General features: G+C 45.1%; 1 protein-coding gene across 1 annotated transcript in view; it reads left to right on the plus strand.

The window, feature by feature from the left end:
- The first annotated feature begins 302 nt into the window (after positions 1-302).
- Positions 303-25,619, plus strand: part of LOC136014910 (uncharacterized) — a 41,895-nt gene continuing 16,578 nt past the window's right edge. The window contains exon 1 of the mRNA XM_065680066.1: positions 303-312. The gene's annotated coding sequence lies outside the window, so the exon portion shown is untranslated. The remainder of the gene's footprint in view (positions 313-25,619) is intronic.

A 25,619-nucleotide genomic window follows, 5' to 3' on the forward strand; every position in this document is an offset into this window, starting at 1 on the left:
ACAGTTTGGGGGAAAATGCAGTAAAACACACTTTAAAACCTAATACAATCCAAGACAGACTCCAGGACTTGTGTTTTCAGCAGTTACTTCACAATTGTATAACCTTATAGATACTGAGAATGAGAATCTTGTATGTGATACATTCAAAAATGTCACTTTTGGTGCACTACACACTTTTGTTGATCATAATGCTTTTTGTTAATGGCAACTGTCAACAGATGATGCATATTGGTTTCAAGGCTCTGTGGAACAGAAAAGGTAGTTTGCCAGTGTTCTGACTGCTGCTGTAAACATTATATCAGTGGATTGCAAGTAAGACATTCCAAATACCTTTTCGTACTGCTGCTTGTATTGTTTTAATCAGAAGAATGTTTCTGTACTGTGCACATGGATCTAGGTGGCTTGCTATTGCAGAGCCCTTAATCTACCAGTTACAGATTACTTCTTCCAGTGCTTATGCATTTATAAGCATGTATCTACCTATATACCTACTAAACGGTAACATTTATTGAGAAGTAATACGTAACTGCTACCAAAGTTGGCTATTTGACTTGTCATGGTATGTGCTCCAAATCAGTTGTTTTGCTGTCTAATAAGTACCTTTAATAAGAGGAGAATGTCAGCAAATAGATGAGTTGGGCTTTATATTAGCACAAATTTTCATAAGATTTAAGAGAATACAGTTTTGGAGTAAGGGTTTACGTACTGCTAACAGTGATCTGTTGGGCTAATGCTTTGCAAGGAACTGAGGTGTTTAACTTTCAGATGCTATCTATGTAAATTGGCTTACCTATGACTAATCTCCTTTAACTGTCTGTAACAAAGAAACAGATTTGCATAGGTAGATGTGCATATGCATGCATAATTGTAGGTGTACAGCTGAGGATGATGCTTGTGTTTGCTGGCCATAGACGTACACAGAAGGGCAGCAATGGTAAAAGAAGAACCTTTGAAGGTAGTCTAGTGTTCTCGTTCTAAAGGTGAATGATCAACTTTCTGTATCTTTCTTGACAAATGCATGTCTAATTTATTCTTTAAAACTTCCTGTAGCTGTTGCTACTGTTGCAAAGATTGCTAGGAATCCTGAATGATTCAGATGGTAGTTTAAACCCCATTGCTGTATGTCCTGTGTGCAGTGGATGTACCCAGAAGTTTTCCTTTATAGCTACCTTTTAGATGTTTAAACATTACTGTTTCTCTTCAGCATGTCTCTTTCCAGCTTAAGCAGCTGGTTTTCAGTTCATACTTTGAAGTCAGACTTTTGTAGATCATTGGGCACCCACTTGGGACTTCCTGTAGGCACTCACTGGGTTATACTATACCCTTCTTGAAAGGCAGTATGTCAACTGGAGAGCTCAAGAGCAATCCATGCAAATATAATGGTGCAAAAGAAGATGTGTGGATGTATTAACTCAAGTGTGACGTGGTGAGGAATCACTGTACCTTTTAATTAGTGAGAAACGGTACGTAAAAGCTAGGTGACAGACACGGGACATGAAGCTGGCATACTGGTCTTTAAGCTTGCAGTGCAGCTCTGTGGGCTTCAGTTGACTGAAGAGAGAACTGCTGCTGGATCTTAATGACACATGGTAAGTGATTTGGAGAGCAGTTTTCAAAGTCAGAAATCAGTCAGGCTTCCAATTTCAGACCGCCTGTGGAATCATACTGTACTTCCCTTGCTTGGGCGACTTAAGAGTTGCACATTGTCTAGCAGTTTTTATTTCAAAGTTAACAAAGTCACACTTGTATGATAGGTGATGTATGATCTCAAATAGGCATGATCCAAGTCATGCAAAATGCCAGTATTTGAAACAGAGCCATGATAAATTATTAATGACTTACAACTGTCATTTACCAGGCCTTCCATGTTGCCTTTGATGCTGTTTCCTTAGACTTCGAGCTGTAGTATCTGATTTTTGTTTTGGGGTATGTTATAGAGTTGCTGATGGCACAGTCTTAGCCCTTTGGCTAGAAAGAGTAGTAGATAATATGTGGATTATGAGTGACAGTCAAACAGCATTCTTTTCGGATCAATAGGGAAGGAAGCTGCACCAGTTGGTCTGGGTTCCCTAATACCAAAGGTCTTCTCTATTGATCCTTTTGTATTTTCCTCCTTGTTCAGGATCAGTTGACGACCAGAGCAAACTGTCTCATCTTTGCAAACTGCTTGTACCTATGGAAAAGAGATTTATTGACTTCCACATGTGATCAGTAGACATTGAGAAATTGTGCCTTGCTCACCTCTAAATCAGAGATAGGAATTGGATAGGAATGCGTAACTGGAAAATAGAGTTGGAACCCGTGAGACAGAAATATGTTGATGGAATCATCTAGTATCATTAATCAAGACATAGTGACTTTTTTTATCAGCTAACAAACAGATACTGTACTAAAATAAGGTTTGTTCCAGGTAATTCTAGTTGGTCTCTCAAAGCAATGGGTCCACTTAGAAAATGTGGACATGAATATTAAAGCAATAAGGGATGTTTTTCTTCTCCATTTCAAAATTGGCACAGCAGAGCCTATATAGTTTTCAAATCGGTAGCAGATTCTTCGCTTACTTGCTACCATACAGAGCAGAATCTATATATAAAGGGGACCTACAAGAAATCTGGAGAGGGGCTTTGGGCAAGGGCCTGTAGGGACAGGACAAGGGGAATGGCTTTAACCTGCCAGAGGAGAGACTGAGATGAGCTCTTAGGCAGAAGCTCTTCCCTGTGAGGGTGCTAAGGCGCTGGCACAGGGTGCCCAGAGAAGCTGTGGCTGCCCCATCCCTGGCAATGTTCAAGGCCCCGTAGAATGGGGTTGGAGCAACCTGCTCTAGTGGAAGGTGTCCCTGCCCGTGGCAGGGGTTGGAACCAGATGAGCTTTAAGGTCCCTTACAACCCAAACCAGTCTGGAGTTCTGTGATTCTATACTTTCTCCTTCTGTATGACTCTTGAAAGAAACTTGGTTGTACTTGTTCACTTGTTGGGAAAAAAATGGGATGTTGATCAAGTGCGGTTGTAGCAAATACTTAATTTGCTTAAGCAATTTAGAATGTTCCCGTGTTGATACTCATTAGAAAAAAAAAAAAAAAAAACCAAAACTTGAAAAATAATTTTAAGGATTAAGATATAAGATTGTTTTCAGGAGAAAAATAAAAGATTAATGAAAGGAGCGCTGTTTTAGAGAAAGTAATTTTCATAGCACTTTGTGAGCTAAAACAGCTGTCAGTAAGTACGAAAGATACTTTGTCTCTTTGTGATTCTTTTTGTGGCCTTCTAAATGAAAAGTTTAAGCCCTAGTTTTCTCTGTTAGAAAACTGATCTGCCTTGCAAGCTGAGATTGCTCTGAAGTGGAACAAAATATGACAGACGTGGTCTTGTGGTTTTGGTTACTATTTCATGTAGTTTAAACATACTGTCTCACAGCCAAATCTTTTTGTGACTTAAAAGCTTCATTTAACTGCATACAGGATGAATGTACCTCATGAATAGTTTTACATGCTTATGCACATTGCCAATGTTTTACTACTGAGGGAAATCCTAGAAATTATAAACAACTCAATAATTCATCAGAAGCTCAAATATAAGTGTATCTGAGATAACTTTTGTATTACAATCTAGTGCATTGACTTTTTATGTTATAAGCTCTTCCATAATAATCTATTTCTCTTTTTCATGAGATAGACAATGAAAGAATTTCTTGAAATAGCTAAAAGGAAATGTGGGATGAGAAAAGAGGAGAAACAGAGTGGGTTTTGAAGTGTCAGTGTAACAGTACAGCTTGTGTTCCAGTTCACAGAGGGAAAGACTACTTTGGTTATGGTACCAAAATATTTCTCTTCCACATCTTGTAAGCTGCACTAATGATTTCATGCTTAGAAACTTAAAAGATGCCAAGAAGTTAATTTTAACCTCTTAATAAAGGCTACTTACTTAATGTAGTATTATTCCATCTCTAGATGAATGGTCTAGATTAACTCAGATCTTTCTCATTGACAGCTATTGAGCTGAAAGTTTTATTTTCATTTGTCCTGGATATCAGAAATGATAGGACTAAGTAACATGTCACAGGTTTGAATTTGTAGGTTTGCTGAAGCTTTTAAGGGCACAATTAATGTTTACGAGCAGAAAAAACTACTGAGTTCAAGTGGCATCATGTTTTCTTGAAACAGCACATCTGGTTTTAGTACACTCAACACTAGTTTAGAACACTCAACTACGATGCAAAGCAGTGAAAGGTGCTCTGTGAATAAATATTGAATGAGCAATTTGTCCTGGAAGATTCTGTGGTGGATCATGTACTGTTTCCTCCCCCATAAAGCATTAAAACTGTCATAAGATTGTAAGTTCTGGCTCAGTCAAAAGAAATGTGCTTACACCTCGTGAAAAGGAAATTTCAGCTTCTAGGTGATCCAGTAGTAGCTGGATGTTGAACACAAAGTACGATGCAAATTAAGCTACAGCTTGCGCACTTTGTTGGACCAAAGCCAGAGTTTACCTTACAGGTGCAAGCTTAGCTGTAACCAACTGCTTTTACCAGTGTGTTTCTTTATCCTCTGTTCAAAGTTCTTGTGAATGCTAAGCTGTGTGTATGCCGTAATGCAGTATGTTGAATAAATCGAAATTAGTGTTTCATAACAACACAAGAACCTAATGACATCTGGCATGGTTTATAATTTACCCTGAAACTATGACAGGAGAATTTTGCCAGGAGGTACCTGTAACAGTAGTCCATGATACTGCCAAATTACCTGCTCTCTTCATAAGTGAAGATGTGTATTTTCAATGAGACTTAGCTAAATGAAACATGTGAGGAGTAATCTATTATTGAACACAAAGGAATTAATATTAAACTGAAGTCGAGCTTTCACATAACAAATTCACTGTGCTTATTCCTGAAGTTTCAGATTGTGTAAAAAGGGAAGTGATTTGTCACACTGAGTCGACAGACCTTTTCTGAGGTGTGTACTGACAGAACATGTACTTGCTCCAAGGTTAAATTAGCAATTTATGCAAACAACAGGGGGCAGCTTGAAAAGGGAAATCCTTTACTGTTTCCTGCTGAAGCCATCAATATGGTTAAGGCTTATAAAGAGTTAAAATTTACACATCAAATTCAAAGCTAATAGTTTCCTCTTGCAAAGATTTAACTACCTTGGGGAGAAGTTGCTTCCCATTGAGATTAAAAGGGAATTACTCCTATAGATAATAGCAGTATATAATTTAAGCTTCTCTCCCTTATGTGCTAGCTGTAGGACCTATGCTAACCTAAAGAAAAGAAAACAAATTCATTGAATTTTCCCTACAGAACAAAATGTGGAGAAGCAATTTTACGAGAATGCCATTTCTTCTACCCATAACAATGTTTTCTGTCTCATGTTAAACATTTAGCTGAAAGCAAGTTATTGTTCTCAGAAACTTTGGTTGTCCTCTGCACTTAAGAGTGGGGTCGAGCATAAAAGCTATATTGTTATAGATCAGAGCTGTACATGTGAAGCTCTTGGGGAAGAGCTGTTTTAACTTAAACCTATTTCTTAGTCTTCTCTATTTCTTTATCTGCTGAACAAAGAAGAAACAGCACTCTTCTTGCTGCTGATTTTTGTTTATCTTTCTCTTTCCTTTTCTGACATGCTGGAGTATCCCAGAGGATGGGATGGTGCCATGAGTCTATCCACTTTAGTTCAAATAATTGGCATGTGTTTCTTAGGCTGCTGCATATAAAAGCATTTCATTATGGCAATAGTCCCAACTGACCAAGTGGATGAGTGTGTTGGTTTAATTAACCCTCTCTTGCATTGCTGCTTTCCCCACCTCATTCCCCACGAAGATTATATCAAAATCAAGTATCAAGGCAATCTTGAAGTGGAAATGTTAGTGGGTTTTAAGGCAAGGGGAACTGTTACTCAGTCTGCACTCCAGTGTGCCATGAAACAGGTTTGTGCCAAGCAGTTGCTAAATCAGTCAGTCTGAGTGTTGGTTGTTGTAGTCATGATTAGGGATGAACCAAAAGTACATTATGGCTGTACAAGTGTGTCCTGAGTTCAGCGGTAGCAGTCATTTTTCTCCTTCTTGGTAGCTGGTGCAGTGCTGTGTTTTTGACTTTTGGCCTGGGAACAGCACTGATAACGCCGATGTTTTTAGTTACCGCTCAAATGTTTTAGTCTGACCAAGGACTTTGTGAGCCTCATGCTCTGCCAGGGAGGAGGGGAAGCCGGGAGGAAGCAGAGACAGGACACCTGACCCAAACTGACCAAAGAGGTATTCCATACCACAGCACGTCATGCCCGGGATGTAACGGAGAGTTACCTGGAAGGGCTGGGACTGCAGGGTTGGAGGAGGTATCGGTCGGTGCTTGGTTGGGTGGGGTGGAGCGAGTTATCAGTCGGCTGGTGTTGAGGTGTTGTATTCTCTTCCCTTGTTATTTCCTTTATCATTATTATTATTGGTGGTAGCAGTAGTGATTTGTGTTACACCTTAGTTACTAAACTGTTCTTATGTCAACCCGTGGGAGTTGCATTCTTTTTGATTCTCCTCTCCATCCCTCTGGGAGTAGCGGGAGGGAAAGAAGGCGGGGGAGGGTGGGGAGTGAGTGGACGGGCTGTGTGACTTTTGTTTAAACCACGACAAAGTGTAAAGAAGTAGCTGAATTCCTGTGCTCTGCTCATACTGCACAGACATTATATGATGTACATGCATAGTTAGTACTCACATACTTAGGTAGTGAATTTCTCTAGCCTGTGTGTACTGAAATTGATATTACTCAAATTTGGATACTGTAAATATTTGGAGAAATATGCGCTGAAGTTCTGAACGTGCAGAAGAGAGCTGCCACGTTGATATATTTCTTGCCTTTAAAGGAAAGACATTGACTAATACTACCAGTGTTGTTGAATCGGAATGTTACATGATGGCATTTTCTTTTAATATTGCAACATAAGATTAGGATGGTATTTCAGTTTTGCACAGATTTGTCACAGTTCACAAAGAATGGGAAGCTCAGAAGACAAAGTACAACAGTGTTATTTTATGATATGAACATCTGTCGGAAAGCAGCAAGAAAACATCCAATGGCAGAACTATCTTTGTGATACATCTTCGCTCCTCTTTGGTTATTTGTCTTTCTGTCAGTTCTTCAAAATCTTCCAAGCATCTTAATTGCCTACTTGTGTGTATCTGTGTCTTCTCTGTCTAAAACGATGTGCAGGACACAGAGTTGTTTTGTCTTTATATTTATGTACATAAATGCATAAAGGAGCTGCAATATAGACAGTTTATCAGCCAAGATTTCTTATTTAACCCGTGTAGCAGCCTTAGGGATTATGAGTTTCTGATCTCATGAGTATAACAAGCATCTAGATAGTAGCTCACAGCTCTTTGTTAGAGGAAATGATGGTTCATTCTTAGTATTTGAGATCAGTGTTACCTTGAATTTAAAACAGCCATGAGAAATACAGTAATAGCACAGACAGAGATGAGAAGTTGCAGGACAACAAATAGGCAGCGTACCTAGATCATAGTTTAGGACCTGCTGTTATAGAAACTGAGTCAGATTGAAGTATCAGAAGATGCCTTTTTAAAAATCCTGTTTGTTATCTAGTCCCACTTGTTTGTGTGAGTGGTTTGTGACTTTAAAAAATCATCAAATCATCAAATCACAGACTGCGTTGGGACCTTAAAACTCAGCCTGTTCCAACACCCTGCCACAGGCAGGGACGCCTTCCACTAGTCAGGTTGCTCCAAGCCCTGTCCAACCTGGCCTTGAACGCTGCCAGAGATGGGGTATCCGTTGTGCCACTAAATACCAGAGAACTGCCTCAGTGAGTCCTCCTGCCTCCTCATGGCATCACAGTGAGTGTATCTGGGCCTATGGGAAATGAGGAATGGTTGTCTAGAAAGGGGAACTGGGGCTTGGAGTGCGACCTTCATGGCTCTGAAAAAGGACACCATAAGCTACCCAGGCCTAAAAACTTACTGATCTCGACTGGGTTTTACCACTTTTGATTCCATCTCCGAAGTTGGAATTTATTAACTTTTCACTCTGAAACTTGTTCTATGGTAGATGAGGGAAGGCTCACAGCTAGCTAAAAAATCAGGTGTTTCTGAAATAAAACCCCGCTTTATCAGCAATAATGTTTTAAATAAATGCGTTTAAACTGCTTGGTCTGAGACACTGTGTTTGTTGTCTTCCAAATCATTCATACCTGACAAAGGAATCCTCTCAAACGGCCAAAGGCTAGAAATCATGACTTAAATAGTCTTCAGTGTAAATGAGAAGTTAATCCATGTGAACAGCTTCCTTTGCACAGCTTGTGAGTGTTTAAAAGCTGCTGCCTGTGAGGTGTGAGTGGTACAGAGATCTACAGTCCAGGGAAATGGTGTGGTCAAGAGGATTTCTTTCTACTGAATAGCACAATTGTAGGTTTGCTGCTGAGCCTCAAGGGTGGTATGTGAAAAGATTAGCCTGAGGGTTGAACATGTGGTTTATGCTCTTCAGGAGGGAGAAAAACAACAGATGGAGCAAGAATGTGAAGGACTATCCACCCTGCATTGTGGACCTGGCTTTGCTGCTTGAAAGCCTGTATCTACTACATGTGTTTTAGCGCTTCTCTAGAGATCTGTAGTTAAAGTGGGCTGCTGGTGGAGCAGAAAGAGTTCACTTTCTTCTCTCCCTGTTAGTCTTCCTCCCCCACACTTGTTCTTCAGCTGCTGAGCACTGCTACTCTTCCTGTCCTTCTACCAGGGACAGGCTTCGGTGTCATGTATCTGCTGGTCCTGCTCTGTCGGCCTTCAGCACGGATGAAATGTCAGCTCCTGACACAAAGCTTGTCACCTGGCTGAGGCAAAGGGCACCCAGCTCACATCTCTGTGGGCTCACAGGCAGGGCGCAGCCCTGGCAGCTGAGCAGAGGGAGGCAGGTATCCTAATGTGAGCTGTTCTATGAACCCGTGTGCTCTCATCTCCTGCCAGTTTGGGACTTGAATGTAGAGGCTGATGGCTGCTAAGTGAATGCTGCAATCCTTCCCACGGTGGAGAGGAGGTTTCATTACTTATTCCTCCAAACCTCTTCACGAAACTTGCATTAGCTCTGCATCTTTGCCCACTTTCACCCCTTTAGATTCAGATATATCTGATGGAGTTAAGAAATGAGGAAGAAGTTGGAGAGCCTATAAGCCTTGTTTTCCTCTAGGCTGAAATATGGGAACATAGTTAATTTCAGGTAGATCAAGAAAAAGAACTCGAGTCTTGTGTTGTGGCAGACCCCAATTTCATGCATTTTGCATTTCAGAAAAATAATTGACTCAACCCTTAACTCTCTAGTAGCTGCTCCTGCCATCACGTTGGCATTTTAGCTGGTGATTCACCAAGCATGAGTGTGTGTCATGCACCCCCTTAAAATCTGACATGGCCTCAGCTCACGAACGATCTGTATTATTCTCTAGGCTGCATGTGTGGGGCCTGCATTGTAAGTGTCTGTAGCTGTCTGAAGAGACTCCATGGAAATAGGGTATTTGGAGCTTGAAGGTGGGGCTATGAGGGGGGAAAAGAACCATGCATAGGACTGTACATTTCAAGATGGAATTGCAGTGCCTTTGTGCCACTTGGCTTCATGTTGAGCTAGCAAGTTTTTTCTCCCTTGTTAAAATTTTGTGCCTTTATCGCATAATTCTGCACTGCTGCATGTCATTAATACCTCTTCAGTTTAAAGTTTTGTCCTTTTAAAAATTAACCTTTAGATAAACCAGGCTTTTCCTTGCCACACGCCAAAACTGAGGCAAATGGGGAGGTGGGGTTGTTCTAGAAGAAAGGTTTTCTATTTCCAGTCTCATCTCCTTCTGCTTGTGACAAGTCAGACTTACAGACTGGTTTGGGTTGTAAGGGACCTTAAAGCTCATCCGGTTCCAACCCCTGCCACGGGCAGGGACACCTTCCACTAGAGGAGGTTGCTCCAAGCCCCATTCTACCTGGCCTCGAGCACTGCCAGGGATGGGGCAGCCACAGCTTCTCTGGGCACCCTGTGCCAGCGTCTCAGCACCCTCACAGGGAAGAGCTTCTGCCTAAGAGCTCATCTCAGTCTCCCCTCTGGCAGGTTAAAGCCATTCCCCTTGTCCTGTTCCTGCAGGCCCTTGTTGGGAAGCTATTCTGAGAAAATTATAGCTGTACACCTCTGCTGCTATTACTCGTTTTGCGAGGGCTTGGCCACTGTTGCAGGTGATGTACCAAGCTGAAGGTACCTTTGGGCTGTCTTACTACAGTAGCTCTTGTGTTGTGGCTCAGAGAAACCTCTCTTTTTGCTGCTGAGGAAGGTGGTGACTGGCTGCCATGAGCACTGCGTGCCACCACCATCGCCTGGTGCTGCGTGGGCTTTCTTATGAAAAAGAAATTTTTCTTATGTGTTTGGAAGTGGCAGGTTGAGGATGAAGGTTTTCTTTCTGCTTTGGATTCACGTGTTTCCTTGAAGTGTCCAAGTGTGATTTGTAAAACTCTATGGGGGAAGTTACAGGCATGCTTCTGTGTTTGCATTTTCTTGTCCATTTCTGTTTCTTCCCCTGCATTCTGGAGGTCTTTTTGGTCTGCATGCCCTTGCCACCGCAGAGAGGAACCTGCCTTTTTGTAGCTGCTGCTAACAGTTGTGACTCACATTTGCTTATCAAGGGCGTAATTGCATGAAAGCCTGACACTGGGATTTTTACAACACAAGGCATGACTAAAGGTTATTGTTCTGAGCTATAATTAAGCGCTCGTCTTATTGCGGCAGGTCTTGAAGGGAACTTGATAGTTATTATTAACTCTTAAGCATGAATACATATAGCTGCAACAAGCAACTGCAGCTGTTATATCATTGTTAATGCAACCTACAGCTGAATCCTCTCTCAGTTTGGTGCCCTCCTAAGATTTTCCTAATTTCTGGATACAATTGTGTGCTTCAGCATATGTTGTTCTCCTGTGTCTTTCATGTAAGCATCATCTGGATCCTGGTTTCCCTTTTGGGCTGTTCCAGTGACCTAGAGGAGAAGCAAAGCTGTTGAGATGCTCATTTTGCATGAGCCAAGGGATCTGTCCCATTTGAACTGACGTGGTGAAGGGTAATAGAATTCAAGGCATACTTTGAAACACGTAAGCATTGCCAGTACGAGATAAGCAATAAATCTGACGTATGGCACTGCTTTGGTTTTCTGTGTTAGTGCTAGTAAGAGTTCTTTGTTGATCTGCAGGTGTGTAATCTGTTATCGTAAAAGACTAAAATATCTTGTTTTAATCTTTAAAGTAGGGCATTAAAGTTGTTGGCCAAAATTTCAGAACAAAATGCCTTGAAGGGTTTGAAAAATAAAGTTATAGTTGCAGTGGAAATTCCTGGTGCTTATGGCCAGCTTTCTTAGAAGACCATATTTCACCTTCTCTGTATCCTAAAAGAAATACTGATAGAGCTCAACCAGCATCCACAGGTTTAGCTCCAGCCTTTCCAGGGAAAGGCTGTGTGTCAGGAGGTAACTCAAATTTGAACAGACCTTTGTTACACCACAATGTCTGGCGAATGGGGACATGTCAGGCTTGTTAGCTGGAGTACTGATTTAATTTAGCCATTAAATTACACTATTAATGCTGTTTTATCTTGTTACCACAGAAACAACGGCAGTGGTGAGTTACAGTCTTCATCAGACTTCAGGCAGAAGCTCTTCCTTATGAGGGTACTGAGGCGCTGGCACAGGGTGCCCAGGGAAGCTGTGGCTGCCCCATCCCTGGCAGTGTTCAAGGCCGGGTTGGACACAGGGGCTTGAACCACCTGGTGGAAGGTGTCCCTGCCTGTGGCAGGGGGTTGGAGCTGGATGAGGTTTAAGTTCCCTTCCAATCCAAACCGCTTGATGACTCTATGAAATACACAGCTTTTTATGGTTTGGGGTGGGTTTTGTATTTTTAAGAGTTAGTAATCAATCATTCTGGCAAAACTACCAGCAGGGTTATGTTGTACTGCTGCAGTGTCTGCCAGCCTGCTCACCTTGCTATGTAGCTTCTAGTTTGGTAAAGGTCTAAAGTGTTGACATGTCTGCACTCTAAATGTGATGGGTACTGTATTACAAACAGAACTTTCCACCTTGTGATGATCTGGAGAAGGACAAATACTGACTGAAGCAACATTAACCAAGTCTGTGTGTGTAACTGAGATACATCTTGTGCTCAGATTGTGGGGACAGCATCTAAAAGATTGGAGTACCTTTTTTGGCTGTCCAGATACACCTAACAACAAAACTAGAGGTGTTTACACTTGACATTTGGAAACAATGGGTAGCAATATGAAAGAAATGCGCACGTGATTTTGTTGTTATCTTTTAGGTTGGTTTTTTTTTTACTTCAGCAGTTTGTTTTGTTTCACTGAGCTGTGTTCAAAAATAAAACACACCAAATGTTTAGTGCCAATGATTCAGAGCAGTCACTGTCTTCAAAAGAACACCTCAAACAGCACAAGATGCTTACTTGCATTGCTCTTGTTGTTGCCCCAGGACCGTCTGCAACTGGGGTACGTGCAGAGATAGAGAGGAAAGGACAGGTTAGTGCTGCTGCATAAGTATTTCACACAGTATGCTGCCAGCTCCCGTTTTAGAGGTATCCCACAAAAGAGAAACAAAGGAAGTGTGGGGTTTTTTTGGTTTTGGGGGTGCTTTTTTGCAGAATTCCTCATTTTCTCTGTATGGAGAAAACACTTTGAGAGAGGAATATTTCTTCACTTGAGCCCTGCAGGTAAATATCAGCGTCTGCCAATATAAATGCATAATTTCAACAAAGCAGGACTTCCTGTATCCATTGTCGTGTACCCATAGGGGAAGTAATGGATACTTCCCGTATCCATTGAGGTTCCTGAAGAAGCACCTCTTCCCCCTTTTCGCTGTCCTTTCACCCGAGATATGGGCTTTCCTTTCTTTTATCCCCATCTAGTGGCCACTGGACTCAGCTTCCCAAGGCAAACTTGGTCTCCACGGCTGCGGTACCTACAAAGATCTATGAAATCAAAGGGAGTGGGGATGTGCGGAGAGAAAATCCCGGTTTCCGGACTAACGTGGCTTTGGAAGTCCTCCAGGAAACGCTGGGGTTAGCTAGTGCTTATTGTGCAGTGTGGGAATGGACTTCACAGATGGAGAGCATCATGGTGTGAGCCAGGTCTGGTACAAGGTGCCCCATTACTCACTGCTGTGGCAGCTTAGCAGAGTGTTTCAGGAACACAGTGTTAATTTTTTTTGACCCCAAATACTACTATAAGTACTGGAGCCCTTTTTAAGCCTGGAAACTGCTTCCTATCAGGAGACTTGAGAAATAGAATCTCCTTTTCCTGATTTTAAAATGAAAACCGAAAGCTCTAGAGTTCATTGTTGCAAATAAATCTGGGAAACACAGTATGGGTGACACCAGGTTCTGCTTCAGTTTAAGGCAGCTGCAGGCAGGAACTCCGGGAGATGTGAATGCTGGCAGCGTGTGCTTGTAGCCCAGAAACCAAACATGCCCTGGGCTGCATCCCTCTACTGTGCTCTGGGGAGACCCCCCCTGCAGTCCTGATCTGGCTCTGGGGCAACAGCACAAGAGGGATGTGGAGCTGTTGGAGCGAGGCCAGAGGAGGCCATGGAGATGCTGCAAGGGCTGGAGCAGCTCTGCTCTGGAGCCAGGCTGAGAGAGCTGGGCTGAGTCAGCCTGGGGAAGAGAAGGCTACTTAAGGGGAGACCTTAGAGCAGCTCCAGTGACTAAAGAGGCTACAGGGAACCTGGAGAGGTGCTTTGGACAAGGGCCTGTAGGGACAGGACAAGGGAAATGGCTTTAACTTGACAGAGGGGAGACTGAGATGAGCTCTTAGGCAGAAGCTCTTCCCTGTGAGGGTGCTGAGGCGCTGGCACAGGCTGCCCAGAGAAGCTGTGGCTGCCCCATCCCTGGCAGTGTTCAAGGCCAGGTTGGACACAGGGGCTTGGAGCAACCTGCTCTAGTGGAAGGTGTCCCTGCCCATGGCAAGGGGTTGGAACTGAATGAGCTTTAAGGTCCCTTCCAGCCCAAATCGGTCTGTAAGTCTATGAAATTCCTCTGTGGCATCCTGACCTTAGGAGGGGCTTGCAGTGGAAAGCTTGCCTCACCAGAGGGTTCTGTGTACGGATGTGTCTGTATCTGCTCTAAAGTAGTGCACTTGCCCAAACAGATGCACTCTATCTGCTGGGTAGGTGTTCAGGCATTCCTCTTCCTGCCATCTCCTGTGGCTTTTCTTTTCCTGGGATGTGGTGATTACTTTTTTGCCCTACCTGGGAAAAGAGAAAAACCTTTTGTTACAGCAACATCAGAGGATGATCCTCACATGGTGAGCATCTAAGGCTTCTGGTCAGCTACACTAAGTCTTGACTTGAGCTGAGTCTTGACTAGCTCAAATGTTTTCATGGGGGAATTGCTAACAGGTATGCATCCTTATAGGTATGTACTCCAGAAAGCATTTTTAGATTGACACTCAGGTTAGCAGCAGGGTAGAGAAAACCAGAATGACTGTAACTGTGTAAAGGGCTAGAAGCATAGCAGGGTCTTCCAAGATCACTTCCTATAGTGTCTGGCAGAAGGTGAGGGTGTAGCAGGGTGTTACATGCTCCGGTTACTTTTTCCTGCTGTATTGAATCTTTAGGGTCATTAATAAATCTTGGCAGCATCCTTTATTTGAGGCTCACTCTGATCTTGCATGCTTTACTTTTATTGCCTTTCTCAGCAGACTTCAATCAGTAACACAATTTCATGAGGGCTTGATCTTAAATACTGAACTTCATACTGTACATCACCAATCCAGACTATCAGAAACAGCATGAGGCAGGCTGAAACACAAACCTCTGGGCACTTACGTCAAGCAGCTAGGTGTACGGAAGCTTGATGTGTATGTTAACTGTGAAATAACACAGGAAAAGCTGACAGTGAGTGAGCCTGTCAGTCATTCTGTCTTATCCCGGCACAAGGAAATAAACTGTAAAAGACCCTTGCTGTAAGAGACTGACATGTTTATTTTCTTTCTTTCTAGAGGCACTGAGTGTGGGAGGAGAGGCCACATCTCAGTCATGACTTAGGAAAACAAACACCGTTTTAGGGAACACAAAATGCCAGAGGTTTTTCCTCGGTCAACCACTTTCTCCCAGGTTGAGGGAGAATAGGGCTTGGGCATCATCCTGGTAGGCGCACGCAGCCTGTGGCCCGGGAGCAGGTCTTGCTCACATGCTCAGGGAACAGCCGATCGCCACATTGGGGTCAGGAAGGAATTTTCCCCCTGGACACACTGGCACTGGTCCCGGGGGGGTTTTTTGCCTTCCTCTGAGCATTGAGCAGGACCACTTGTCAGGGCTCCTCTGGTCCATTCTGGCTGCGCCTGCTCCACGCAAGTGGTCCCTTGTGAACGCATCTAGGGGAAGGAAGCTTTCTAGACTCCCAGGGTGACCCTGGGAGTAGCTGCTTCTTCTCTGTACCACTGAGCACAGCCCCTTGTCAGGGCTCCACTTTGGGCTTCGTTCTTGTTGGTGATCTCGCACCTCGAAGCCCAATTTGTGCCTTGGCTCTCCCTGGCTCATCTGCCCAGTGAAAGCTTGGAGTGGGAGGGGCTCTGCTCTTCCCTTGGCTCCATTTCCCTGGGGGTTCTGGCTTGTGAAGAGCGGCAGAAAAATGAGAAGAGGCACAGATTAATGTGAAGAGGGGCAGAGGAATGAGAGGAGGAGCAAAGAATTGTGAAGAGGGGCAGAGGAATGAGAGAAGGAGCAAAGAACTGTGAAGAGGGGCAGAGGAATGAGAGAAGGAGCAAAGAATTGTGAAGAGAGGCAGAGGAACATAAAGAGAGGCAAAGGAAAGAGAAGAGGAGCAGAAACTGAGAAGAGTGGCAAAGGAAGAAGAGGGGCAGAGGAATGAGAAGAGGGTTAGAAGAAAAAGAAGAGGAGCAGACAACTGAGAAGAGTGCAGGGGAACGAGAAGAGGGGCAGAAGAATGACAAAAGGGATGGGATAATGTGAAGAGGGGCAGAGTAATTTAGAAGAGTGGCAAAGGATTGTGAAGAGGAGCAGAGAATTGTGAAGGGGGAATGATAAAGGAATGAGAAGAGTGGCAGAGGATTAATATGGGCAAAGAAATGTGAAGTGTAGCAGAATATTGTGCAGATTGTCAGAGGAAAGTGAAGTGGGGCAGAGGACTGTGAAAAGGGTAAGAGGATTATGAGGATGGGCAAAGGATTGTAGAGTGGCAGAAAATTAAGAGGGGCAGAGGAAAGAGAAGAGGGGCAGAGGAACGTGAAGGGGGCAGAGGATTGTGAAGAGGAACAGAAGAAAGAGAAGGGGGGAAGAATAATGAGAAGAGTGGCAGAGGAACTAGAAGAGGGACGGAGGAACGAGAAGAGGGGAAGTAGAATGTGAATAGGGGCAGACGAATAAGAAGGGGTAGAGGAATGAGAGAAGGGATGGAATAATGTGAAGAGAGGCAGAGGATTGTAAAGACGAGCAAAAGATTCTGAAGAGGGGCAGAGGATTAAGATGGGCAAAGGAATGTAAAGTGTGGCAGAGGATTGTGCAGAGTGTCAGAGGAATGGGAAGAGGGGCAGGGAATCATGACAGAGCATTGTGAAAAGGGTAAGAGGATTATGAGGATGGGCAAATGTTTGTGGAGTGGCAGAAAACTGTGAAGAGTGGCAGAGGAATGAGAAGAGGAGCAGTGGAATGTGAAGAGGGTCAGAGGAATGTGAAAAGGGGCATAGCAGTGTGAGAAGTGGCAGAGGAATGAGAAGATTGGCAAAGAAATCTGAAGAGGGGCACAGGAATGTGAAGGGGGCAGAGGACTGTGAAGAGGGGCAGAAGACAAAGCGGAGTAGCAGAGGATTAAGATAGGCAAAGGAATGTGAAGGAGGCAAAGGAATGTGAAGGGGGCAAAGGATTGTGAAGAGGGGCAGAGGAACGAGAAGAGTGTCAGAAGAATGTGAAGAGGGACAGAGTTAAAAAGAAGAGGGGCAGACGACTGAGAAGAGTGGCAGAAGAACGAGAAGAGTGGAAGAGGACTGAGAAGAGGGTCAAGAACAAGGTCAGAGGAATGAGAAGAGGGGCAGAAGAATTTAAAGAGAAGCAGACAAATAGGAAGAGGGACAGAAGAATGAGAAGAGGGGCAGAGGAATGACAGAAGGGATGGAATAATGTGTAAATGGGCAAAGGAATTTGAAGAGTGGCAGAGGATTGTGAAGAGGGGCAGAGCATTGTGAAGACAAGAAAAAGATTGTGAAGGGGGGCAGAGGAACGAGAAGAGGGGCAGAGGATTAAGATGGGCAAAGGAATGTGAAGCGTGGCAGAGGACTGTGCAGAGGGTCAGAGGAATGGGAACAGGGACAGAGAATCATGACAGACCATTATGGAAAGGGTAAGAGGATTATGAGGATGGGCAAATGTTTGTGGAGTGGCAGGAAATTGTGAAGAGGGGCAGAGGAATATGAAGAGGGTCAGAGGAATGTGAAAAGAGGCATAGGAATATGAGAAGTGGAAGAGGAATGAGAAGACTGGCAAAGAAATCTGAAGAGGGGGACAGGAACGTGAAGGGGGCAGAGTAATGTGAAGAGGGGCAGAGGAAGTAGAAGAGTGGCACAGGTTTAAGATGGGCAAAGAGACGTGAAGGAGGCAAAGGACTGTAAAGAGGTGCAGAGGAAAGATAAGAGAGGCAAAGGAATGTGAAGTGTGGAATAGGATTGTGCAGAATATCAGAGGAATGTGAAAAGGGGCAGAGAATCATGAAGAGTGGCAGAGGATTGTGAAATGGGTAAGAGGCTTATGAGGATGGGCAAAGGATTGTGGAGTGGCAGAAATTTGTGAAGAGTGGCAGAGGAATGAGAAGAGGGGTAGAGGATTGTGAAGAGGGTCAGAGGAATGAGAAGAGGTCAGAGGAATGTGAAAAGGGCGTACGAATGTGAGAAGTGGGAGAGGAATGAGAAGATTGGCAAAGAAAGGTGAAGAGGGGCACAGGATTGTGAAGAGGGGCAGAAGAATGAGAAGAAGGGCAGAAGAATGTGAAGAAGGACAGAGGAAAAAGAAGAGGGGCAGACTGAGAAGAGTGGCAGAAGAAGAAGAGTGAAAGAGGACTGAGAAGAGGGGCAGAGGAACAAGAATAGAGGAAGAAATTTGAAGAGGGAGAGACGACTAAGAAGAGTGGCAGAGTGCCGAGAGTAAGGGGAGAGGAACGAGAAGAGGGCAGAGGAACGAGAAGAGGGACAGAAGAATGAGAAGGGGGGCAGAGGAATGAGTAGAGGGGCAGAGGAATGAGAGAATTGAAAGAATAACATGAAGAAGTGTAGAAGAATTTGAATAGGGGCAGGGGATTGTGAAGAGGGGCAGAGGGCTGTGAAAATGAGGGAAAAATTGTGATGGGGGCGGAGGAAGAAGAAGAGTGGCAGAGGATTAAGATGGGCAAAGGAATGTGAAGGGGACTAAGGATTGTGAAGAGGGGTGGAGGAACAAGGAGTGTGTCAGAAGATTGTGAAGAGGGACAGAGGAAAAAAGAAGAGGGGCAGACGACTGAGAAGAGTGGCAGAAGAACGAGAAGAGTGGAGAGGGCTGAGAAGAGGGGCAGAGGAACAAGAATAGGGGAAGAATAATGTGAAGAGGGACAGAGGAAAAAGAAGACGTGCAGACGACTGAGAAGAGTGGAAGAGGACCGAGAAGAGGGGAAGAGGACTGAGAAGAGGGGCATAGGAACGAGAATAGGGTCAGAATAATGTGAAGAGGGACAGAGGAAAAAGAAGAGTGGCAGACGACGGAGAAGAGTGGCAGAGGTACAAGAAAAGGGGCAGGTAAATAAGAAGGGCAAAAGAATGAGAAGTGAGGCAGAGGAATGAGAGAAGTGATGGAATAATGTGAAGAGGGGCAGAGGTATTTGAAGAGTGGCAGAGGATTGTGAAGAGGGGCAGAGCATTGTGAAGACAAGCAAAAAATTTTGAAGGGGGGCAGAGGAACGAGAAGAGGGGCAGAGGATTAAGATGGGCAAAGGAATGTGAAGCGTGGCAGAGGATTGTGCAGAGTGTCAGAGGAATGGGTAGAGGGGCAGAGAATCATGACAAAGCATTGTCAAAAGTGTAAGAGGATTATGAGGATGGGCAAATGTTTGTGGAGTGGCAGAAAATTGTGAAGAGGGGCAGAGGAACGAGAAGAGGGGCAAAGGAATGTGAAGTGTGGAATAGGATTGTGCAGAGTTATCAGAGGACTGTGAAGAGGGGCAGAGGTACTTGAAGAGCGGCAGAGGATTGTGAAATGGGTAAGAGGCTTATGAGGATGGGCAAAGGATTGTGGAGTGGCAGAAAATTGTGAAGAGTGGCAGAGGAATGAGAAGAGGAGCAGTGGAATGTGAAGAGGGTCAGAGGAATGTGAAAAGGGGCATAGCAGTGGGAGAAGTGGGAGAGGTATGAGAAGATTGGCAAAGAAATCTGAAGAGGGGCATACGAATATGAAGGGGGCAGAGGACTGTGAAGAGGGACAGAAGAATGAGAAGAGGGGCCTACGAAGTAGAAGAGTGGCAGAGGATTAAGATGGGCAATGGAATGTGAAGTGTGGCAGAGGATTGTGGAGAGTGTCATAGGAATGTGAAGACCAGCAGAGGAATGTGAAGAGCGGCAGAGAAATGTGAAGAGGGGCAGAGGATCGCAAAGACCGGCAGAGGTTTGTAAAAACGGCAAGAGGATAATGAGGATTTGGCAAAGATTTGTGTCAAGGCAGAAAAGTGGGAACAGTGGTATAGGAATGAGGAGTAGAGGATTGTGCAGCGTGTCAGAATCATGTGAAGAGGGGCAGAGGAATGCGAAGTGGGTCAGAGGAATGTAAAGAGTGTCAGAGGATTGTGAAGAATGTCAGAGGAACAAGAAGAGCGGCAGAGGAACAAGAAGAGCGGCAGAGGAATGAGAAGAGTGGAAAAGGAATGAGAGGAGGGACAGAATAATGTGTAGAGTGGCAGAGGACTGTGAAGAGGGGCAGAGGAATGGGAAGAGTGGTATAGTATTGTGAAGAGTGTTAAAGTAATGAAAAGGTAGGCAGAGAAATTCAAAGAGGGGCAGAGGAACGAGAAGAGTGAAGAGGAATGTGAAGAGGAGCAGAGGAACCTGAAGAAGGGCAGAGGAAGGCGAAGAGGGTCAAGGAATGTGAAGATGGGCAGAGGAATGCGAAGAGGGGCAGAGGAATTCGAGGAGGGGCAGAGGAAAGTGTAGAGGGGCAGAGGAACATGAAGAGTGACAGAGGAATGAGGAGATTGGCAAAGGAATGTGAAGAGAGGCAGAGGAACAAGAAGAGGGGCAGAGGAAAGAGGAGAGTGACAGAAGAATGTAAATCCTTACGTTTGAACTGTCAGTCGGAGCGTGACAGCTGCAGTAAGTTCTCTTTTGCAGTAATGTCACCTTGACTGTTGTCTGGTCTCAAGTTGTCTTCCTGAAGACACAGGTTGTTCAATATTACACCAGTGTCTTCATGTTGCTCTATAGAGAACATTCAGTCAATTAAATGCATCAGAACCAAGTCTCATTGTTAGTTGTTTGTTGGTTTGTTTTTTTTTTTTTTTTTTTTGTCATGAAAACTCGTGCATGTTTCAGTTTTGAGGCATTACTGCACTTCACATCCAGCTGTTACAGACATGTAGAAATTCCCTATTCTTTGAAATCCACTTGGCTGTCACTTAGCTGCTGGGATAAAAGATCTCTGTGTGTGTATATATGTTTCTAATAGCTCTCTAATCATTAGCTCTTGCAGAGCTCCAGTTTTCTTTTTTGGAGCTGGTAGCATTATGGATCCTGACTGGCATGTATCAGACACAGTTACAGTCCGAGAGGCGATAATGAGACCTTGTAGGTACTAGGAAATACCTGGTATACTTACTTGCAGCACCTGAAGCTATGGATTTTTTTATGTGAACCAAAGTTTCTATTCTAGGAGAAATGTGGTTTCTCTGAATTCCAGAATAGTGGCTTTGCTCACTTGGAAAACCGTGGCTGGCTTCCACTCACTTTGATAAAGCTGACCCATTAGGCATTGTCTTAGAAGGTTGTGTCAACTAGCCAGCCACGTACTCCAGTACAGTGTCAGTGTTTAAGCAAGTTGGCAGTTGCATCTTACTGTTAGCACAGATTTAAGTACAAGCAAGTAACTTAGTGCCCGTTTGGAAACCCAAATGTAATCTTGATGTAAATCACAGAATCAACGAGTTTGGAAAAGGCCTTTAAGCTCATCCAGTCCAACCGCTCCTCAGCACTGCCAAGGCCACCACTAACCCATGGCACTGAGGGCCTCATCTACACAGTGTGTGAACACTTCCAGGGACGGTGACTCCAGCACTGCCCTGGGCAGCCTGTTCCACTGCCTGAGCACCCTCTGGGGAAGGAATTGCTCCTCATCTCCATCTAAACCTCCCCTGGTGCAGCTTGAGGCTATTTCCTCTTGTCACATCCCTTGCTCCCTGGGGGCAGAGACCAGCCCCCTCCTGGCTCCATCCTCCCATCAGGCAGCCCCGCTCGAGCTCTGGAGGCCCCGGCCAGCCTCGCACGGCATCAGCTCCCATGGACGGCGGTCGGGCCGCAGCCCGCAGCGGCGGTTGCAGTGGGCCCGGCTCTGGCCGGGACGCGGCCCTTCCCTCGGTCCAAGTGCCGGTTGCTGGCCGCTTCCCGCCCCATGGCGCGGCACCCTCCCGCCGAGCGGCCGGTCCCTGCGCGCCCACGGACAGCCCGAGGGTGCCGGGAGGCCGGAGCCCCCCTCAGGAAGCCGGCGGGGACCTCGCCGCCCTCCCGCGGGCAGCCGCCGTTCGCAGAGGGAGGGGAACCCGCCGCCCCTGGGCTGGAGCGTGAGCAGGGCCTCCTGCGCTTCCCCGGTCGGTTTCACGTTGATTTCCCTCTGTTCTCCTTCGCTCGTTTTAACTCTGTGCGAGTGAGGCCTTTCGGGTTGCTCCGCGCGGTGTCAGGCGGCGGCAGGGTGAGGAAGAGGGTAAAAGGCGCTGTGGAAGCCCTGGGGTGAGGGCCTGAGCCGGGTGCTGTGGGTCACAGAGCTCCAGGCTGCTGCTGGGGAGGCGTCACCGACCGAGGCAATGTGGGGTTCTGCCGGTGGCCTCAAACGCCACGTTCTTTGTATGTAGTTCTGGCTGCGGACAGAGGCGGTGACAGACAGTGTGGAGCCGCTTCCGTCTGGAGAAGGGGTGTTAACGAAACAGCGTTCAAGGGGTTGCGAATGTTTCTGCGATGGCTCTGGTGGCCTTTCCTGGCATCTGCTGTGCTGTTACCAGCCCTGAACTGCAGGAAATACACAAACGTTTTGACATCTGTGATGGAAATGTAGGAGTCGGCATGAAATGCGCAGAGCTGGATATTATATTCTTGACCTTTAGAGGAGTTAAGGTCTGGGTGCCTCCAGTGCAATGTAATCTCTTTCCTAAACGAGCTGACAAACCAGGTAGTAGAATCCCAGATTGGTTTGGGTTGGAAGGGACCTTAAAGCTTATCCAGTTCCAACCCCTGCCACGGGCAGGGACACCTTCCACCAGACCAGGTTGCTCCAAGCCCCTGTGTCCAGCCTGGCCTTGAACACTGCCAGGGATGGGGCAGCCACAGCTTCTCTGGGCAGCCTGTGCCAGCGCCTCAGCACCCTCACAGGGAAGAGCTGCTGCCTAAGAGCTCATCTCAGTCTCCCCTCTGTCAGGTTAAAGCCATTCCCCTTGTCTTGTCCCTACAGGCCCTTGTCCAAAGCTCCTCTGCAGGTTTCCTGTAGCCCCTTTAGGCACTGGAGCTGCTCTAAGGTCTCCCCTTAAGGAGCCTTCTCCAGACTGACCCGGCCCAGCTCTCTCAGCCTCTCTGACACTGTCAGGGTGAGAAGCCTGTCAAGGTCAGAACACCCCTGGTGCCTGTCAAGCTGAGAGTGTTTTAAGTGGGGGATTGCCATGGGTTTGTGGTATTGCGGGAGGTACTTCTGAATCAGGATACACCTGGAATGTATTACTGATTGTATCTTCAAACAAGCAAGCAGATGAAAGTTGATGGGGTGGTGGTGGAGTGATGAAAGGGAACAGCTTCTCTCTCTTTTGTTTGGTTTTTTTTAGTTCTGTGTGAGGGAATACAGAGAGATGGGCTCAAGCCCTGACCTGAGCTCTCAGCAGCAGCACCCAGCACCACTCTTCTCTCTGAACAGAACTGGCTCATTGATACACAGAAAAGTGCAAATTAGTAGGACTGCAGTTAAAAAGCTGCAGTGCTAAAGGTGGCTGAGAGTGGTGTGGTAGGAAAGATGCTCCTCGTCTAGGTGATGGAAAGCAAATTCTGTTTCCCTAACTCCCAGGCAGCACCTTTGTTTTCAGCAGCCTTCCCACCAGCACCTCTGCAAGCCTGTTGTTAGGTACAGCTGAAAGCAGGGTTTTCTCTGTATCATTCCTGCACTTCAGAGGCAATTCTGCTTTCACTGAACTGGAGGGAAGTTCATGAGTAAGGGTGATGTTTAGATTCACCTGCAGTGCTACAGCAAAGTTCATGCAGCGCTCTCCATCTTCAGTGCAGCTTTGTGTTGTGGTGTTCACTGACAACTACTGCACTGGAGAAGGAAAATAAACTGGGAGAAAATAAACTGATGACAGCAGTTTCAAATGGGGGGCTTGGGACCAAGAGATGTGTGTGTTTACAGAGTACATCTCCTTCAGTCTCCTAAGAGGGCTTATTCCTCTCATAACTTGAACACCGTGGACATCTTTTCTGGGGTGAATTCAATATTAACTTCACTTTTCATTGTGTTGTGGAAAACAATGACCACAATCTTCTCATTTATGTCCCATCGTGTTACCTAATGGTCCAAAACGTCTGAGGCTTTCACATCTATTCCACACCTGTACTCACACTGTGCCAGTCTTCATCGGGTCGAATTGGAGTCACTACTGTAAATAATACTACAAACTTCCCCACGTCCTCACTGCAGTTTTCTTGTTTCTCAGGCATGTTTTCTAGAGATAGGATATAAGGGAGAGAGATCACTGGAGTCCTGTCTCATTCCTAAAGGCGCCTGAAAATCCTGTTAGGAATCACTTCCTGTAAAATTATCTCCTGAAGTCATGTCTAAGATGTTGTAGAAACTCTGTGGAGGGTCAGGAAGATACTGGCCTTTTCTCGGTTGAGTAAACATCTCTGTAGACTTGGTCTCATCTTTAGTACTACATTTGGGAATTACTGGTTTTCCAAGCAGAGTACCCTGCTGTTAAATTAGCCAGGCACAGCAGAGGGCCTTTGGCCTGGCCCTGATGAATACGTTTCTGGATAGACCTGCACCAACATCACCAGTTTCTAGTATTTCAGGGATTTTGCTGTAATATTTGTGGCACTTTTGACCCAATACACAAGCCATTTAAAGCCATATAAGTTTATTTTTTGTCCAGTGAACCAGTCTGAGACTGTGTAGAGTACGGGATTGTTGCACTGTAAGTTATTAATATAGCAGCAAAGCAGTCTTCCTTGCTGGCTTCCTCCTACCACAGGAATGTTGTTTCATAATGCATGTACTGCAATGCAAGTGCTAATACATACAACGTGATATTTTTATAGCGCTGATCCCTGTAATATCAGGGCAGATGTAATGATAGGCATGTGTGTACTGCTGTGCGTCTGTGTTTAGTTTGTTAATGGACCGGAGAGTGATTTCTGATGATGATTCATGCATTATTTGCAAGGGGAAAAGTGGATGTGGAAATGACAGGAGAGATTGAGAGTTGAAGTTTATAAATAACAGCAGCATCTGATGCTTGATCCAGGCTCAGTGGAAGCTCTGGGAACAAGCTAGGCACTGGATTTCAAAGAATGGTCAGAGCAAGGTGGGAGAAGGAACTACAGCTTTATTTAGATCTCCAGTTGGCTTAAGTAAGAGGGGACAAAACCCTCTCGTACAAAAGCAGTTCTGAATCTTCCTCCAGACTGAGGGATTTTGCCTTTTTATTTGTACTAATGTACAGTTTAAAATATTTTTCACTGCAAAAGTGTGTCAATTTATATGTTTCTTACATATCGCAGTGTGTTAGTATTTACTGTTCCATAAAGCAGCTCTATTGTATCAAACCACTAGACCGATATTGTTGCAGAGCTGTATGCAAGTGGTGTATAATTTGACTGATTGCTCAGACATCACAGAAAGTTATTTTTATCAAAAGAATTGGTGCTGACTTGGAGTTGGGAGCACTTGTGTAAGCTCATTTGTCAAGCATCAGAGCTTCACAAAGGTCTTAAAGGTGGAGGTAGGATGGGATTCAGCCTGAGCCTTACCTGCCAGGTGAGATTTCATACCTCAGACAGCCAAGCAGACAGGTGCCTTGTGAACTGGTATTCGTCTGGGATTATTTTAGGGACTAATGGCATTGCACAGTGTGGCCTGGTTGTACATGTTTAAAATAGGAAGCTGAGTTTTCACAAATTTTGTTTGTACAAATCTCTATTTCCTCTGACAAATCTGTTTTCATTGTAAAACGAAAAGGTGCCCAAGCTGAAAGAGCTTCAGCTTTGAGACAGAAATCAGTACTTTCACTGGGAAACGTCCGTAAAATCTCTAAATGCATGCTCCTCTGCAGCAGAGCCAGCTCCTTGACAGTGCTCCTTTGGGCCGTTGTGGCCCAAAGGCTGCTGCTCCTGCTCCACGC

The sequence above is a fragment of the Lathamus discolor genome, chromosome 5 (genome assembly GCF_037157495.1).
Source record: "Lathamus discolor isolate bLatDis1 chromosome 5, bLatDis1.hap1, whole genome shotgun sequence".
Taxonomy (NCBI): Eukaryota; Metazoa; Chordata; class Aves; order Psittaciformes; family Psittacidae; genus Lathamus; species Lathamus discolor.